Below are 13,825 nucleotides of genomic sequence, written 5' to 3' on the forward strand. Positions count from 1 at the left end.
CAGTGTTGAGGTCACTTAGTAAGATGGTTTCTTGGGGGAGATTATCTGTGGCCCATTGTAACATTTCTTCAATAATGGGAGAGTTATTACCTGGGGAAATATAACAGCAGAGAATGATAGTTTTTGTATCATTTATGCTTAGGGTTCAACCTAAGGTTTCAGCATTTTGAAATTTAGGTATGGCGGTTTGCAGAGGTTTGATGTTGATTGTATTTTTGTAGATAAAACAATTTACATTCCTCCACATTTAAAGACAATGCAGAAAACTTTTCTAGTACAGACATTGTGTCTCTTGTTGCACTGAAACTGAAAGATAACATCTTTTTTAAGGCCTAGCCATAAAGTAATTTAATTTCAGCTATTTTCCTGAAGTTAACCTCCTGTATTCCAGTTTCCACTGTTAAAATATACATTTAAACAGTTAACAACAGTGCATAAACATTTCAGTTATTCTCCAGTAGGGTACACTGTGGATACATTTCAAACAACACTTTGTAAAATACCTCTTCAGCACGTCTGAACAAACCATTTTATATGACATACAGCTTTCATACATTTGTAACACAAACATCTTATCTAAATCATGTTGATATTCACAAATGACAGATAATTATTTAGAAAATTTCAGATAGCTGTGCTGGCAGTATCTCCCTTTGTCACTCTTCTATATAAATCATGTTGATATTCACAAATGACATATAATTATTTACAAAATCCCAGCTACCTAGGCTGGCAGTAACTCCTTTTGTCACACTTCTTCCCTCCTTGAAGTCTCAAGCTAGTTTTTTGAGTGGCCCTTTAGAAACGTTTCTTGAGAAGGATGAGCCTATCTAGGAATACCTTACCTGTTCCCTGTCTTGAGATAAGAGCTGCTTTGGCATTGCTGACCCCAGTACAGTGCTGCACTGTCCTATCATATGCCCGCAACCCTAGGCTCCACAATAGTAATTTGGGACTTTGCTGGCTGGCTTCCTGTAGCCATAGATCCCCCTCAGATGCCTCCTGCCTTGTACTGCAAATACTTAGTACCAGGGCCTCCTGATCATGGTAAGGTTTCATCATGTTCACATGGTATAGTTTGTGCCGCTGCCTCCTGCCTAGCAGTTCTACCATGTAGTTAACATCACTGACCTTCCTTACCACTTTGAAGGGTCCTCTCTAAGCTGCCTGCAGCTTGTTGTGTCTGACAGGAATGAGAACCATAACCTGCTGCCCCACAGTATACTCTAGCTTGAACATTCCTGTTATACCAACCCAACCAAGACTCTCTCCTCTAAGAGAAGGAACCAGTTTGGTGGACCCCTGCCATAAACAGGCTATACAATAGAAGGAGAAAACTAGTTCAGAGAAAAAGCAAATCCCAAGAAGGAAAGACATCCCTGATCAGTATCAGTAAGAAACTAAGGTCCCTCATAAAATCATCCAAGGCTAACTTCAAAAAATAACCACAAAACCATCTTTAACTATGTTAAGAATCTAAGTGACAACTTGCAGATATGCACTGAACTAGTGCAAAATAGCACAAAATATACTGGACCTACTGATATTGCCAACATCCTGGCAGATAGATTCAGTGCAAATTTCACCCCTCTCACCCTCAAAAGGGCCCACAACAATACTAAAAGTGTAGTGTCCTGGAAATCATAGATGCACAGGTGAAAACAGCCCTTTCAAAAGCCAAAAACACAGTGTCAGTGGGGCCAGATGGTGTCCCAGGCTGCGTCTTGCATGAACTACAGAACAAACTAACCTCTCACCTAAACACGCTGTTTAACCTCAACATCTCCACAGGCTACTTGCCCATAGAATGGCATACAGCAATGGTTATTCCTCTCCACAAAGGAGGGGCCACAACTGACCCTGCTAACTATTGCCCCATAAGCCTGACTAGCCTGGTCTGCAAGGCCATGGAGCACATCATCATGGAACTCATTAACAAAGACATTGGGAACCTCCAAACACTTGACCCGACCCAGTTCAGCTTTGTTAAGCACAGATCATGCCTACTAAACCTGGTTGACTTCTTCGAGACAGTCACTAAGGCCATAGACGAGGGAAAGGTGGTTCACACAGCCTACCTTGACCTTGCCAAGGCTTTTGACACAATTCCCCACTCAGGTATTACAGAAAAACTCACCAGCCTGAACATAAACCCCTACATCATGAGGTGGGTTGCCAACTGGCTTACAGACAGAACTCACACGGTAAGAATAGCGGGCTCCAGGTCCGACTCTAAACCAGTCACAAGTGGTGTCCCGCAAGGCTCGGTCCTGGGATGCCTACTGTTCGGCATATACTTCTCTGAAGTACAGGCAAACACAGGAGGACTATGGCTAACCAAGTTCACCGATGACTGCAAACTGGGAGCCATAATTGACTCTCCGGCTGACACGGACATCCTCCAAAAGGGTCTTACTGAGATGGACACCTGGTGTCAAAGTCATGGCCTCAAACTAAATCCCAAAAAATGCATAGTCATCCCATTTGGGAAAAACAAAACACCCATGAATTACCACATTGGTGGCAGCCCCTTAATACAGAAGAGGTAATAAGAGATCTGGGGACCCAGGTAGATAGTAATCTCTCCTTTGACAATCATATTGCCAAAGTAGTTAGGAAATCCTTCTATGTGGCCCATCTAATTACTAAAGGGTTCGCATCTAGAAATAAAGAGGTTATAGTGCCCCTCTACTCGTCACTCATCAGACTCATCATAGAGTGCAATGCCCCATTTGGGAAGTACCTCACAGGACACTTCCAACAGCTAGAAAGACCACAAAAGTACCTCACCAAGAGGATTACTGGCCTCAAACATATGTCCCATGCAGCCCAACTGAAAAAACTCCAGCTGTACTCAGTGGCATATCGCTTACTCAGAGGTGATCTCTGCCTGACTTACACAGCCATGTCCAACTCAGAATTGATGGATGTGCTCCACCTAAAAAAATCCAAGTCACTGCGAGCCACACGCTCTAGTGAGCTAAACCTCACCACAACAGTAAATATAACATGCTGGAGGGATATATTCCTGTCACAGAGACTCCCCATGCTTTGGAACAAAATTCCAAACTACAATAGGCAGAGCCCCTCACTAACACTCTTCAGGAGAAACCTTGACGAGTGGATGGGTAACAGAAAATACACCCCTGGGATCACTTCATTGGTTCTGCTTGACAGAGGATCAGTTAATTAATCAATGGGGTGGCGAAAGCTGACACACTCTGACTAGGCTTATAAATGCCCTCGGACAGATAGCCTAGTACCTACCGATGAACCTATGAACCTATACCAGACCTATCTGTGCTGTTGGGCGTCTGGCAGGTTATCCTGGGCCAAGCCCATGAGTTCCCTGAACCTTGGCCTTATGTTTAGGGCATGTGCCACAACAGACTCCTTCTGTAATTCACACTCACTCTTCCACTCATCATAGAATGAATCTGAAGGTCTCCTCACCCCTATGCCCATACAGCAAAGCAAAGGGTGAAACACCTGTGCATGCCTGGGGCACCTCTCTGTAAGCAAACAACAGATAGGGCAGATATTTGTCCCAGTCCCTCTTAAAATGGTCTGCAAATGCCTGTAGCATGGTATTTAGTGCAGAGTTTAACCTCTCCACCAGATCATTAGTCTGAAGGTGATAGGAGGTGGTCTTTAGGTGCTTCACCACACAGTGCTTCCACAGACAAGCCAGCAGGTCTGACATGTAATTTGCACCTCTGTCAGTCAGTATTTCTTTTGGGAAACCTGCCCTGCTGAAAATCTCTAACAAAGCATTTGCCAGCATTTCTACCCCAATAGAGGACAGAGCTACTGCCTCAGGGTATCTGGTAGCATAATGTAGTACCACTAGGATACACTTCTTCCTTGTGGAACTTGGGGTATTCAGAGGCCCCACAATATCCATAGCTATCCTCTGAAATGGCTCCTCAATCACATGCACAGCCATCAAAGGAGCTCTGACATTTTCTCCTGCCTTGCCTATCTTTTGGCACTGCTCATAGATACTGCAGTATCCGGTTACATCCTTGGAAATCCCAGGCCAATAAAAGTTTTGCATAATACGTCTCTTTGTGTGCTTTATGCCAATATGACCTGCAACGATAATGTCATGGGCTATGGCTAGAAGTGCCAGATGGTAGGCACTGGGCATTATCCACTGCTGTATTCTCTCACCCTCTAGCCCTCCATCAGGGATCCACTCTCTATACAGTAACCCTTTGTCCCAGTATATAGATTGCCCCTTTCCTTGAGAATCACATGCTTCAGTACCTACCTCCCTCGGGCCTTGTAATGTTGAGTATGAGAGCTGAGCCTGTCTCAACTCTCTCTTTGTAACCCTTCCCAGCTTCCCTTCCACAAGAAGTCTGGTATTCTCTGACAGCCTTGCCTCACTGTCAGTCTTGGTACTACTACTACTCACCTCTTCCCTTGCAGTAATCTGTCCAAGGGAACATCAGTACCCATAAGTAGCTGTGACTCACTTTCAGTTTCACTACTACAGGGTAGCTCCCTCTCTGATTTAGCCACCTCACCAGTCCTAGCTTCAAGTGTGCAGTCTGTCTAGGTCCCCCCCCAGGCTACCAGACCCACATACTTGTCTCCAAGCCTGACTGCATGTAACTGCATGAACACAAACTACTGCATTATCGAAATCATTCCCTATCAGGATATCTGCAGGGATATCCTCAAACACACCTACTTGCTTGCTTCCTTTTCCACCCTCCTGGTCAAAGTGAACCCTAGACAAAGGTATTTGGAATGGGGTCCTTCCTAAAGCTCTGACTGGAGTAAACTGCTCAAGCAAGTAGTGCTCCTCTTTAACCATTGCAGGCTTCACAATGGTTAGGTCAGAGTCTGTGTCTCTCTTAGCAGTGGCCTGTTTTCTATTTACTAAGCTAGGATATAACCTCTTATGGTAGTTTGGTACCCTTGTTGTCTCATACAACTTAATGATTCTGTCATTACCACTTACTAGCTCTCCCACCTTTTGTTCCCACCTTGGCTCCGTGGACATCTATATACTGCATGGCCCACTGGTTGCATTAAAACATTTAACCCTTGGTCCTGGCCATGTACCTAAACTAGTGGCTTCCCCTGCTACTGGCAGACTCTGTTGGGTGGTTTAGGCTGCCCACCATGGGTTCCCTTAGACCCATGAGCACCACTAGGTAACCCTTTCCTGTGCAGTGATGCCCTGCTTGCTAGGTATAGGTCTCCCTTTTCCCCCCAACTCATCTATGCTATTACATTCCCTATCTGCTAACCAAATTCTCATGTCCTCAGACAAAGTGCTAAGTGCTTGTTCCTCACCAAAAGGTCTGCCAGCCCTTCAAAAGTGTTGACCTGACACCCATTCACCCACCTATGAAAATAAGTGCTTATCTCCACAAATCATACACATAAACACACAAAGACATACTCGGCGGCTCTGATCAAAAATCTACCAAAACAGCAGAGGCCACCAAAGCAGACACCCAAACAACCACCACCTCAGAACACAACACCTGCAACACATAGACCTCACAGTCAGAGTGTCAAACAGTCACAGCCCTTAAGGCCAAACACAATGCCAGACACACTAGTCATTGGTGACTCCATAGTCAGACACACTGACGTCCCGCTCACCAGACTGAGTAAGGAGAAGGTCACAGTAAGCTGCCTGTCGGGCGCTAGAATCCGCCACATAACGCAAGCACTCAGGTCTCTCAACAGCAGGTACAAATATGACTCAGTCATTGTCCACGCTGGTGTAAATGACCTGAGACGTACCTCCTGGACTACATGAAAAGAGACATTGAGGAGCTCTCTGATTATGTAGCCCAGGCAGGTATGACCCTGACCTTGAGCAGTATCCTACCTTCACCAAGAATGATGCCACAATACAGAGATAAGATGATCAGCTTTAACAATTGGCTTAAACTCTGGTGTCATTCAAAGGGGATCAATGTCTGTCTGCCTGGGATGACATGCTGGACAAGCCACGCTGCTTCAAGGGACGGCTTGCACCTGTCACCCTGGGATTCCGGATATTGGCAAAGGCTCTTGCCACCCCATAGTGCCTTTTAGGCAAGGCTCAAATTCTAAACCTACCACCCTAGAACACAAAAAAGGAAAAAACTAAGGGTAATGCTGCTCAATGCCAGAAGTCTAAATCTCAAAATGCACGCACTCAAGGCCCTTCTCAGTATGGAGAACATCGATGTCTGTGCAGTGACAGAAACCTGGTTCAAGGCTCCTGAGAGCACCCCAGCACTATCAGGTTTTACCTCTTATCATGCGTTCCGGCCCCAAAATCCGGACAATACCAAGAAAGGAGGGGTATCCATATTCATCAAAGACACCCACACCTCAAGACTGGTGGCAACGCACGATGCATCGGAGACCATCCAGGTGCAATTAACCATAGGCAAGACTGCTCTGCAAATTGTAGCATGTTACAGGCCACCCTCACAAACTCAGGAACCTCACATGGCCTTCCTGAAAACACTAGAGGGATAAATGTATCACCAAACACCATCATACTAGGTGACTTCAATTACCCTAATATAGACTGGGAACACTACTCAAGCCCAAACACCCTAGCCCAAAAGTTCCTGGAATTCATAAACTCAAATGCCATGGAACAACTAGTCACCATCCCCACAAGAGGAGAAAACATACTTGATCTCATCATCACGAACATGGGAGCACAATGTTCAACACCGGAAGTATACCCCTCACTGGTGAGATCAGATCACAAACTAATCTCGCTGGAGGTCCTCATCCCACCCCACCTGAAATAAAAAGACCACAGTAAAGAACTTCTCGAAAGCCGACTTCACACTTCTAAAGACTAGTGTGGTCTCCTTTAAGGCCCCGAGCCGGCGGAAAACAGTACTCAAGCCGCTGAATCACTTACAAATGCCTTCTACCAGCACCTGCAGGACTGCATGGATAAGGCAATCCCAAGCAAAACAAAGACTCTTTGTACCAAAGGCAAGCGTCCACTCTGGTGGACCCCAGCCATAAACAAACTCTACAACAAAAGGAGGAAGCTACTACAAGATAGAGCAAAATCCTTAAAAGGTAAGACACCCTTGATCACTATAAGTAAAAACTAAGAGCTCTCATAAAATCATCCAAAGCAAATTTTGAGAGAAAAATAGCTAAAGACTCAAAAGACAATCATAAGGCCTTCTTTAGCTATGTTAGAAACCTGGGAGGAAACTCCCAGATATGCTCAGAACTAGTTCAAAATGATGTGAAGATTACTGATCCTACAGACATTGCCAACATACTGGCTGACAGGTTCAGTGCAAACTTCTCCCCTCCCAAAAGGAGAGATATCTATACCAAGCGATTGCAGCCCCCAAACATCTCCAACGCCCAAGTGAGAACTGCTCTCTCCAAAGCAAAAAACACAGCATCCATGGGACCTGATGGTGTCCCCGGCTGTGTGCTCCACGAACTCAACAGGAATTAAACCCACAGCTAGGACAGCTGTTTAATCATAGTCTTACCTCTGGATACGTACCCAGTGAGTGGCGCACTGCAACTGTGGTCCCACTTCACAAAGGCGGTGCCTCCACCGACCCTGGAAATTACCGGCCCATTAGCTTGACAAGCCTTATCTGCAAAGCCATGGAGAGGATCATAATGGACCTCATAAATAAAGACATAGGGAATTTGCAGACTTTGGATCCATCCCAGTTTGGCTTTGTCAAAGGCAGATCATGCCTTCTAAACTTGGTTGACTTTTTCGAAACAGTCACCAAAGCCATTGATGAGGGAAAGGCAGTCCATACAGCCTACCTCGATCTGGCAAAGGCCTTTGATACAATACCCCACTCGGGTATCATTGAAAAACTCATCAGCGTAAATGTTAACCCATACATCACAAGATGGGTTGCAAACTGGCTGAGTGACAGAACCCACAGGGTCAGAGTTGCTGGCGCCATGTCAGACTCAAAGCCTGTCACAAGTGGTGTACCACAGGGCTCAGTCCTGGGCCCACTCTTGTTTGGCATCTACTTTTCCAGTACAAGCAAACACAGGAGGGTTATGGCTGACAAAGTTTGCAGATGACTGCAAACTGGCGCCATAGTAGAAAACACATCTGACACGGATATCCTTCAGAAGGGTCTCACAGAAACGGATAACTGGTGCCAGAGCCATGGCCTAAAGTTAAATGCCAAAAATGCATAGTCATACCCTTCGGAAAAACAAGGTTACCCCTAGCTACCAAATAGGTGGCAATCCACTGAGTACAGAAGAAGTTATCAGGGACCTGGGGACCCAGGTTGATAGTAGTCTGTCATTCGACACCCATGTAGCTAAAGTAGTTAGGAAGACCTTCTACATTGCCCACCTTATCATGAAGGGATTCTCATCTAGATCAAGGGAGGTCATAGTCTCCCTATACTCATCACTCATCAGACCAATGATTGAGTACAATGCCCCATTCGGAATGTATCTGACCCGACACTTGCAGCAGCTGGAGAGGCCACAAAGTTCCTCACCAAAAGGATAAAGGGTCTCAAACATCTGACCTATGCTGCCCGACTGAAAGAACTCCAGCTCTATTCAGTCGCATTACACTTGCTCAGAGGTGACCTTTGCCTAACATACAAGGTCATGTCAAACCCAGATTTGATGAATATGCTTCACCTCAAAAATCTAGATCCGTCAGAGCCACAAGGGCGGAGACTTAAACCTCGACACGGCTATTACCCTCTAATAGAGAAGGCTCCACCTTATACCCACCTATTCCAAATTACAGCCACAGCATTCCAAGACCCCATCTGCAAGAAAGAAAAAGACATGTAAAACATCAAAATACATAACACATTCCAAGACATCATCATGGACAACCTATCATGTCAACCTGGGAAGAAATGTACCACCGACACTCCCATCTATGACAAAACAGCCATAAGTGAAGCAATGCCTTCTATGACCCTTTCAGATACCCAATATAAATTTAACTACCAGTGGAATATATTAAAAGTAAACCCCACATCTGAAGGGACCTATCCCTATCCACAACCCGGGTAACTTTGCAATTCTAAACCACCAAAACTTTGGACATGCTACACTTAAAGAAATCCCCGGTTTACCCAATTTCTGCATATAAACTGTAGAACTCCGCAGATGAAAAGGTTAGGTCTGAAAGATAAAATCTAAACAAGTAAGGGCCAAGGACAGAGCCCAGCTGCTGTATGATACTTGCCATGTCCTATTTATCAGCCATGCAGCTATCCATCTTATCAAAAGTACCTCAATACCTAGTTGTACTAATTTATTGATCAGTGTTACATATATGACCCTAGAAAATGCTGAAGTTAACTCTATATGAATTACATCACAGCACAATCTTTCATTAATAGCTGTTATTATATTGTTATAGACCCTCATGGTAAAGTTGTACTACTCCCCCGCAATCTGCTTTCAACATATGCAAAAGCAGCCATAACTAAAGCTATGCTTCCAATAACTCCCCAGTCGAATATGTTAAACTAAACCCTACACATGAAGGGACCTAGCAATATCCACAACCTGGGTAACCTTGAAATTCCAGACCACATCCATTAGTACCCTGTATAAGTGAAGCTAACTTATGTTGTAAAGCCATCTGCCTAGCTCTTAACCTTCCATCTCCAGATGAGGCACACTAAACACATAATGTGGAACAAATGGACACAATGCACACTGTAGCTGTTACAGTTAACAGCATACTTGTTGCCCTATCACAATGCTTTATTAGTGCCAGTGGTTAGAGAACAGCACACTCAATGAGGCCCACTCTGAAAGCTGTAACACAATTTCAAACTTTACACCCTTCCCAGGTTCTCTGATGTATGTGAATGTATTGTCTTTATCTCATGTTGTTGTCATAGAGCTTTCCTCCCTGGGACTCCATTGAAAACAGGTTTTCTTGGCCCAATGGACCATCTCAGTATACAAAACTGCAAAATAAATAATAAATAAACATACAAGTTTTGATCAGTTACAAAAATACAGCCTAATATACATGTATACATCCAGCAGGACCTACTGTTGATGCATTTTTAACACAAATAACTTTACAAATATATTTTTAACTCAAACATTTGAACCAATCAGTGTGATGGTTAGAGAACATAAAAGAATCAGGGACAAGTCCAAAACTCAGGGACACCTTTAAAATGTTAACGGTTTAGAGTACCAGCTCACACCACTCACGACCCCAGTCATTTATGTGGCAATGTGTTCACTTTGCCCTCCCTTTTTGTATAAACCTCCATCACAATTTACAAATATTCTCATATTATGCAGCCAGGGAATTTAAAGTGTTTCAAACTCTTATATTATTGCTACTTCCCCATTATGTTTTCTCTACTACCAGTATGTTTTGCTAACTCTCAGATGTGAGAACGACAGGAGTTAGATTTGAAGGAATACAAGTGCTTAACTTAGTAATACTGACCCCAAACCATCTGCCTGGGGTTAAAGAATTGATCCATTTTACCAGGAGACAGCTGAAACATTGAAATATATATACATAATTTATGTATTATTTATTTACATGTTAATGCTTCTATTATCTAGCTGTAAATTAATTAGTCCTACCCAGTCTCAACCCAGGACCCTGTACACTATAGTGCAATGTACTACTACACTGTGTCTGCTGTAGCTCTTTAGAGTATGCTGAGAAAACTGCTGTTCCCAAAACATCCCCCACAGTATTATGGACCCTTAAGCTGTACGTGTACTGAACCATGACTGAAAAACACAGACCAACGTTCTCACTTGCTCAGAGCCTGTGAAAACTATCAGGGCTTCACATTGAAAAATTACCTCAACTGAACCCGAGCAAGATCACTACCACCACTAACAGTATAAGAACTCCGAATTTTCTGAGGGTATGAAGTCTGAAACTCAAATCTCTATCATTATACTCTGATTTCAACCCCAATACTTGTCAAAGATTTGCCAAAAAACACACTTCTATGAGAAATGGACCAGCATATGGGGCAAAATGTGGCCATTCTGCAAAAATCTGTACAGTTGAGAGGTATGAGTCACTGTCTCAGCCAATCCAACCCGACCCGAATCCTCTAAAAGACAAAACATCTGAAACACCACTGCACCACCACCCAATGACTTCCAAACAGATTATCCCAGTAATCCACAAACACCACAAAGTTCAGCAAGGATCACTAAAAACACCAACAACAACCAGATAGCAAACTACGCAAAGCAGGGCCACCTCCACCACGACCACACCAATTAAATTGTGATTATGAGAGGCCACCTCCCCAACCCCCTTTGTTAAAGCGTGCTCTCATAAAATGGAGTGTTCATTAGACATATTTGGTGACCTGGATGCAGTGGTGTGCAGAAATGAACTGAAGGTTCCAGTAATAGTTTGGCTGTCTTGGGAACATAAAGCTGAAACATCTAGCAGAGACCCCTACTGCACCATCAAGGCGTGGAAAGCATCCATGAACAACTTGCAGCCCGCAAACCATTCACAGCTTGACTGATATCTGGCCCCTCAGCAAAATCCAGGCATCTCTAAGGTGTCAAATCATACCACTCAACCCCTCAAAGTGAAAAACCTGGACAAAGACACAATAAAAGTGAGGCAAGTATCGGGACTAAACATTACTCTTACAGACTTAACACGTTATACCTTGGCATGAATTATTTGTAAAGACGGGAAGTATGGAATGCAGAACAGGTTGTGTATTAGAATAACTTGTCATCACCATCTGAAAAGCAGAACAGTTGGCTTGAATTTCTAAATGCAGGAAGTTTGAAGCATGAGGAATGGGTATGCATTACATGAATTATCTGAAAGGGAGGAAGCTTGAAACACAAATGTCTGTCTTATTTGCAACTGCAAACCACCATTTTGAAAATTATCCTCTAAGCCTGTGAAAGGAGCACCAAAAAAAAAAAAAGACTACAGTAGAGCCATCATTTAACCATCCCCTGTTGCACTGTTCATCACATCTAAACTGTATATCTTTACACAAAGCTTGCCAAAATGGGAAAACAAAGACACCAAACAGAGAGCTTGAAAATATCGGCCCATAACTACCAAGTAACGGGTACACATTTGGACCTTCCTTATCCCTAGCACTCTATGCGCATGCACAACCAACCAGTGATCACTCACGGCCATCTCGCAACCACAGAAACCCATTTCTGCTGCTGAAACAAAAAGCAATACAACAAAACAAACCACCTTGAATATTTACTGCACAACCACCACTGACCGCCAACTTCCCATTCACGTCACGCCAAGTAAACCTGCCATTCTAACCATAAAGTACAAAAAAATGATGAGATGCTCTGCATGGCCCCTGCAAAGCACTGACTACCCAAAAGCAAACTAGAGACCATTATTGTCACTTAGCTGCCGAAAGCACAATGACACTCTCATAGCCTTTTGAAGTAAAGCAAATAGCAATGTCTGATGGGTACGCAGTGTGGGCCTACAAGTATGTCATTAATTTTCAAGTCTCCAAAGATGTGCCGCTACCTACTGGAAAACTGATGTTTTATGAGAAACAGACCAAGCCTCAAGGCGACAACTAGAGGGCCTGCATAGTTTTGTATAGTGTAGAGGTATGGGTTCATTGCCGCTACAACCAGCAATGCTTGTGGCCACTTTTCAACCTCACAGCCAACAAGGGGAATCAAGCCACACAACTACAAAGTCTGCTCAGCTGCTTACATGTTTTAAGTGCAAAACAAAACAAAACAAGGGAACAAAAACCAAAAGCCACATTAAAACCAAAAGAGACCAGACAACTATGTAGACACATATCCCCTGCCTATCCCCTATTTCTTATATAAATATAAATATATATATATATATATATATATATATATATATATATATATATAAACATGCACCTAAGTCCCAGCTATGTTATATATACAGACCACCTGCCACTAACCAGCACCCCGAGGCTTACCTCTTCACCCAGAATACCTATAGGTCATCATGGGCACACCTTACCTTAGCAAGTTCATGCCAAAGTGTGACTCCTGTTCCAGTTACACTTGCCTAACATCCTTTAAGCCCCTCCCTATCCCTACCTCACTTCCTCCCAAACCTCATCCATTCCTATTTAACCCTATCCTCCCCCTATCCTCCCAAATCCTGCTACTCTAACTAACCCCCCCCCCCACCTTGAAGATGTCCCTGGACAAAATGGTCTGTCCCAAACCTCATTTCTCCTTTTGGCTGCTTCCATTAGGGGTCACCACAGTGGATCACTGGTCCACAGAACGAGTGCAGTAGAGTTTTACAGTGTTGATTTGCCAGCCCAGCACCCAATCTTCCTCAGAAGGCACACACACTCACACCTAAGGTTGATTTAGAATGTCCAATCCACCTGCAGCATGTCTTGGGAATGTGGGAGAAAACCAGAGCACCCAGAGGAAACCCACACAAACACGGAGGACATGCAGACTTTGCACAGAAGGCATCCTAGCCAATAATTGAACCAGAGAACTTCTTGTTGTGAGGCAACAATGCTAACCGCTGCACCAGTGTGCCACCCAAATCCACGCTGTTTCATTATGTAGTATTATTTTTTACTACCTTCTCATTAGCGCATTTTGTCATGAAATAATAAATTAATTCTTATGCTTGCTTGTATATATCACTTACTTTTTAATCACATTACTTACAGAGCAAATGGGTGCATCTTATTAGAAAGAACAATTTTAGTAATATCTCTTATCCTATCTCATCCATTTATTCCACAAGGTTTACATTCATATAGACAAATCACACAAAATATGTAAAAAAAAAACCATTGCCCGGAGTAAATGAAGTTTGAAATAA

Source organism: Protopterus annectens, chromosome 6.part0 (assembly GCF_019279795.1).
Source record: "Protopterus annectens isolate FY-2018-M chromosome 6.part0, PAN1.0, whole genome shotgun sequence".
Lineage (NCBI taxonomy): Eukaryota > Metazoa > Chordata > Ceratodontiformes > Protopteridae > Protopterus > Protopterus annectens.